This window comes from Notothenia coriiceps, unplaced genomic scaffold (genome assembly GCF_000735185.1).
Source record: "Notothenia coriiceps isolate Sejong01 unplaced genomic scaffold, NC01 NC01_scaffold00009597, whole genome shotgun sequence".
Lineage (NCBI taxonomy): Eukaryota > Metazoa > Chordata > Actinopteri > Perciformes > Nototheniidae > Notothenia > Notothenia coriiceps.
The window spans coordinates 7,622-14,880 of NW_011342298.1; positions in this window are offsets into that span (position 1 = coordinate 7,622).

Here is a 7,259-nt window from a genome sequence, read left to right on the forward strand (position 1 = left end):
TGATTATGCCAGCAATTAAAAGTTAAACCAAATAAAGGATGAACAGAATTGAATAAAGACGATATAACCATGGACAATTGTTAAAATGAGTAAAATATGATATAACGTGTCTTGATACTGAACTTTATTACCTTAAACCTCAGTTAAATGATTGTCTATAGCAGATTAAGTTACTCTGCTTCTATAATAACTATGAGGTCATTTCTACAGGACACATAACCCGGGTTCAGAGTAAACCACAGGTGCAGTTCAACCACAGATTGGGCTTTAAGTGATCATGTGACTTTGACCAAGACACCAACCATTTGCAACCGTCAACCGCGGGAAGCTAATGACAGAGCAACCGATCATGAGTCTGTCTCTCCTCTAATGGACTCAAGACCTGGAACATCTCTTATATTAACCCTTACAGCTACATTTGTATTGGTCCTAGAGTCCAAAAAAACATTTGTTGATTTTAATTTTCTTTAACGTTATGTTTAGTTTGGTTTATTTTGCCTTTTGCACTATATGTAACAGGTATTTCTTGTGGTATTCTATAGATAATTTGTTAAGAGGCAATGCATCGCATTAAACAGTTGTGTATGAAGGTCACCATCATCACGATCATTATCACTTTAATTATTACCCCATTATCGTTTTCTTGGGCATCATTATCGCTCTAACCTCACCCTCATCCCTGTCACCATCGATCTAATCTCCGCAGGCGAAGCTGTGTGAACTGTGCTTCATATCCTGAGCACTTCCCAAGTCAAGTTATACATATTTAATGACTCTCACTGTCTGGATTACTTTCTCTCGCCTAATTTGCTGTGGAAGTTGCACAGGAAAAAACTTTTGCAAATTGCAGATTCTATAGTTTATGTATAGTGGATTTGGAGAGGTAATGACTGGTTATTATTCTCAGACCTCAGGAGCTGCACTCAGGACATTTGGTACTGGCTGAACTAAACGTCTGATTAAAGATCTGGCATTCATTCTCAAATCATTGTAGGATGTATTGTTAGGATATACTGTAATGAGGATATGAAATATAAGTTAGAAGGTAGAAACCAGAATAGAGCGACTTTAGATTTCCGCATTGGGAATAATGCAACAGAGTGTTTTTTTGCACCTGGGTGAAAATAGACACACGGCAGCTATTCGGCTATTTACACCCACTATACATCCATGACACCCACCCCTCAAAAACGTAAACATTGTCACTTCATGCCATAAAGCGACATGCCTACTCTCAAAATGGGGATTCACGATGGTCCAGAGGCGCGCAACATCTTTAATAATGATACAAATATAAAAGGTAAGATACATTAAACACAAAATATACCCTTTCCAACAAAGTTATGATTTCTCACTGTTTGTATAATTCAAATGAAATGTTCCAATATGCAGACTTCTTCTAAGATTAGCTAACACAGCTAATTTAGCCAAGTTTAATGCTACTTGGAAACTTTGCCATGCAGTAGGTGGTAACCCCGGGTGTAAATAGCATCTGCCATAATGTAATTGTTGGAGCAATGCATTGTTTTCCTATATCCAAATGGTAAAGCCTATTAATCCGGGTTTAAATAGCATTGTTAGCTACGGACACCCGGGTGTAAGTAGCATTGTTAGCTATGGACACCCGGGTGGAAATTGCATCTGCCATAATGTAATTGTTGGAGCAATGCATTGTTTTCCTTTATTTAAATGGGTGATATTATGCATTTTGGGGTTTTCCCTTTCCTGTAGTGTGTTTAATAGGTTGTTGTGCATGTAAATGGTCAAGAGGAAGCTTCTTAGGGTTCACTAAGTAGAAAATAGTGGTTAAGGATAAACAGCCTGAATGCTACATTCGATATTTGAAGTCTTACTTCTATCATAAAAATGTTTTTCTTAGTGACTTGTTCCCCTTTTGTAGCCTACTGTTTTTCTTAAGCATCCTGAATATTTTGTGGCAAATTACAATCATTATGTCTTCGGCAATCTCAGCTGTTAAAGCCAAATTGTCTGTTTCCAGCAAAAAAAATTATGATTTTAGAAGAAAGACAACTTAATTGCGAACTGCTTCAGATTTTTCCTGCTAAAAGATAATGAATGCTCAGACGATAATGATACCTCTACATCTCCGCGGGGTCAGCTTGTGCATGTGGTTGAGAATTGCTCATTAAATTCTTATTGTGATTGACAGAGCAAAGATTGATCCACCCCACTCTGCAGTGAACTTTAACACTGGCACTGATACTCCACCGCAGTGTGATGCAAATGCACTTCTGCACAGTGTCCCCGTCCCCCCAGTGAACAAGCGTCAACACTTTCAGTAGGTATTGATCCACTGGTGACACTGGATTTAATATGCTTTAGACTTGTCAACAACCACCAGGGATGCAGGCCTCTCCTCTTGGCTCTCTCGCTGATTTGATGAACGTTTGGCCTTAAAACGACAGGAGAAAATCCTACAGAGGGTTTGCAGAGTTGTGGAAAACATCTCTTACATTGGAATTACATTTTTCAATTTGTATTTCAAGCACAGATGCCCACTTTTCTCGAAATACAGATTCTTCAACATAAGATCAGAGTTTCAATCAATTGAAACCCTATTTTCTTTTTCATTTTCCCATGAATATACCTTGCTGTGTGCAACTGATGGGATCATTCTTCGATATATAAGGTAAAATGAAGCTGTAACTACAAAGCTCTCTAAACTACAAGCCAAGACACACACAACTTGTTCTAACTATTTTGAAATATATCAGTTTATATAATTGACTGACACATACACATTATGTTTGTCTGGTCAATATGATATGGTCAGTATAACTGATGCTATAAGCAATATTTCTATTTCCAAGGTAAACAATTTGACCTTTTTGCATGTCAATGTTGTATTACTATCGGAGATATGTCTGTAGCCTGTTAATTAAAAAGATATCCTTTACAGTCTTCTTACTTCATGAACAGGAAATCAAAGGATAAGATTTCTGAGTTTGACTGACTGATATTTATATAAATATTAATTTGAATTAAATTACTTTGCATGTAAAAAGGGCTGCTTGCATGTGGGAATTCAGCATTTCTTTAACCTTTATTAACAACCCTGTTACGGCCCGTCCACACTCAACTTCGACAGCTTCAAAAACGGTTTCCAATTCCTGGCGTTTCAGGCTGCAAAAGTTGAACAATGTTCAACTTCTGAAGCCGGAGACGCCGGAGTAGCCAGCGTCAGCCAATCAAATCCCGTTTATGCAAATCTGACAGTTCAATCGCTATCCAATCAAACCGCGTGCAAGCTGGGAGAGCCAGACCGCAGTTCATTTCCTCATATTCCAAACGAGAAATTACGGTAGCACTCTCCCAGCTTGCACGCGGTTTGATTGGATAGCGATTGAACTGTCAGATNTGTCAAATCAATTCTGTGTTACGGTCCGTCCACACTATAGCTTCAAAAAAAGCTTGGAGCTGGGCGTGTCTGAAGATTGGGGATTTTATTCGAGCACCGCGACCAACAACCAATCACATGAATGTCCCGCCCCCGGCATACAAACAAAAAAAAACGGGGATTTTATGCGAGCAATATATATATATATNGTCAGCCAATCAAATCCCGTTTATGCAAATCTGACAGTTCAAGCGCTAGCCAATCAAACCGCGTGCAAGCTGGGAGAGCCAGACCGCAGTTCATTTCCTCATATTCCAAACGAGAAATTACAGTAGCAAATCACCCGGTTCTTTACGACCAGAACTATTTACTGGGATACAAACCGGAGGAACCAGGCATGGAGGGAGGTGGCAGAGACAGTGGGTGAAACTGGTAGGTTTTCGCCTGTTTGGGGAGTTTATATATATATATATATATATTGCTCGCATAAAATCCCCGGGGTTTTTTGCTTTGTATGCCGGGGGCGGGACATTCATGTGATTGGTTGTTGGTCGCGGCGCTCGAATAAAATCCCCAAGCTTCAGACACGCCCAGCTCCAAGCTTTTTTTGAAGCTATAGTGTGGACGGGCCGTAAGGCAGCAGGCAAATACAAAACTCTGCTTCATTGAACAGCAACACAGTTTTGTCAAAGTTAGTGAAGAAAGTGGATAATTTAGCAGCTAAAGAGACAGATATTTTTCCTCTGGAGCTGCTGAATAGAGCAACATTTGGACTTAAATGAATCAGTTGGACAGCCACATGATTCCAAACCAATGCTAATGCTGCTAATGTGTCAGGGGGGGATTTAGCCTAATTGTTTGCTAACATGTTAGCAGATTAGGGATGTGTGTCTCTCACATTGGTGTCTCTCACATTGGTATGACATTTCCCTGCAATGAGTGGACAAATGTATACAACTTTAGGAAAGTAACACTTTAATGCAATATCATAATATAGGGAGGCGTGTGGCGCAGTGGGTTAGTGCACTGATCTTCGAATCAGAGGATAGCAAGTTCGAGTCCCACTGCAGTCAGCATGTCGTTGTGTCCCTGAGACACTTCACCCCAAATTGCTCCTTTGGAGATTGCCCACAGTATTGAGTATGTAACTCGCTTTGGATAAAAGCGTCTAACAAGTGACATGTATGTAATAAGGACAGACAGAGCTGGTTCTATCTGTAGCCTATTAATTAGCATAGATGTTAGTGTTGCAGTTATTTGTGTACAGCTGCACCAGGTCTACAAATAAACATTTTTAGCCACTTTAATTATCAACATCTACTCCTGCCTTTCCTTTCCTTTGTCTTCTTCACTCTGCCTGTACATAGTTGTTGAAAGCGTTTCTTCAGCACATTATATATTTATGTGCAAAAGCCTCCCTCTCAGTTTAAGCAAGTTAATGCGAATCTACATTATTTATCCCTTAGCTTAATGAACAGTCCTAGCCTTCCAAAATCACTGGAATATTACACATCCCAAAGTGTCAGCACACACTGGGTTATCTCCATAATTAGATTATTTGATAGCCTCGCTTCAAGCCCCATTTCTCATTTATTTGGATTCTGTCTATCCGGCTGACATTGTAACAAACAGAAAACTTTAATAGTTGCTCTATACCATGATGGCAGTAAAAGCTTATCTGGAGTTGTCCCCTTGCACTGCCTGAGGGTTTCTATGTATTAATAGCACCTTGCTAACCAACAGTTACTGCTGCAGGTGCTGGTAAAATTAACCAAGCATGGTGTTGGTGATTGTTGGCCGCATTGCTAATCAGAGGTAAAAATCTCCACAGATTAAAGGAAGCACTTGCAGCGGCCTCACTGTGCTGACGCGCTGTCAGCCCAGCGTGATGATAAATGTTTACGGCACTACATTAAGAGGAAATTACCTCTTTTTGCTAGAGGCCAGATCATTCATTCACGAGCGTAGCATGCCCATCGCCGTCCCTGTCGTAAATTACTTTGCACCTTTCAGTTGGAAGAAAGGTGGGGAGGATTAGAGAGATCAATCTTTCAGACGGGCAGTTAAAATCATTATTTGGCTTCCTGCAGGACACTGGTTGCACTAAGGAGTGACAAATCGCCCCACGCTGTTATAAACATCCCTATTCATGGACACCCTGAGGTACAGTTGCTTTGTGTCTCTCTGTATGGAGATGACCGGCCTGACAGACAGGAAGAGAGGATACTGAGTTAGTGTGGTTATTAGGGCTGCAGGACATCCATAGTTATTTATATGAGCCCGCATACCAAGCCTACAGTGGCTTTGCTTGCCTAAGATTCACAGTGTGCTTCAAAGAAAATCCAACCATATCCCCACACAATCTATTTTTCTGAATCCCTCTCCTCCATCGAGGCTGGGAACTGAGCTGGAAGAAAAAGCGAGACATCCTTCCTCAGGCGTGGCATCCATGCAAAATATCTGCTTTATGCATCAAATGTGTCCAAAAATAATCCCGATTTGGCCTGTTTCGTGGATTTAAAAATGCCCCTGTCATGCTGTGACTGACATTGTTTACATCCGTGTTCTAATACAAGGAGAGATTTGCATTTTTAAACAGATCCAAGCGGACTTTTTTTTTTTTGCATTGACATGATTCAGACCCACAGGAATCACCGCTCGACCGCATCATCTGCCGTTAATCCAGTTAATCTGTCCAATGGCGACTGTTCCAGGATGGCTGTTTTCTCTGTTATTTTAGGAGAACGATTTAGCATTGTGGAATTAACAATGGCTTAACCTCTTCACAAGATTTCTTTGCATCCCGCCTGCAGAAGACTCGGGGAAAAACATATTCTGTGGGAAGCTCGGCCGCTCTTGCTTCCTGCAGGAAAACACAATGTGAAGCAAGATGTTCGCTCCAATTACCAGATATCATTCATTGCATAAATGATACCGGGAGAAAAGGGACTTGCTTCCTCTATTGTGAGAGCTGGAATTTCTTGTCAGCATTTCAGTTGGGTAGTTGGAAATACCTGGCTGTCCTTTCAGCAGATAATACCCCCTCTTACCTGCCCTGTGAGATTTTAATGAGGCAGAAGATATGTGTCGAAAGAAAAAAATCACTTTTTAATTACCGGTAGGGCCCATTTCCTCATCGGTAGTCCTGTAATGACCGAGTCCAGGAAATCAATTTAGTGCTGTATTACAAGAGAGCGTTGCATTTACTGCACGGGCTGAGGAATGACCAGAAACCTTGCATAGTTTGCAGAAAGACCAAAGTCATACATTCAAACCATTACACAAACTGCTCCAAACTTCTCTAAAAAAAACAAAAAGGTATATGGATAAAAACTCCTCCCTCGTTTACTTCATTTGAGCCGTCATATGATGGGTTTCACTGTTTACGAGATCCTGCTTTTAACAGGCTGCCTGTACTTTCTTAGAGGTCCCCTATTATACTGTTTTTCATCAATACATTATAGGTCTCAGATATATACAAAACATGTCTCTGAAGTGTTTGGCTCCAAACACCAAACAGGTAATTGCAGCATTACCCATAATCCCCTCTGTTTCAGCCATGTTTACAAAGTGCTGATTCTCTGTCTGTTACTTTAGATGAAAATAAGGAGCCCCTCCCCACGCCCCTTTGAGAGAGATTTGGTTACAAAGAACTCAATGGTGCTCTAGGACAGGGGTTCCCAAAGTGGGGGTCGCGAGATGATTACAAAATTAACGTTTGCATAGACATTTTTTTCTTTGACAATCCACTAGCGCAGTGTTTCTCAAACTTTTTTTCAGGTGATAAGGGGGGGGGACAGAATCTGATCAGCTCATTTTCAGACAGGTTTTTGTATAAATGGATCAGGAGAAAAAGAGAGTTCTCTGAACTTTCAGGATCTCTTTACACAGAGGGGACACA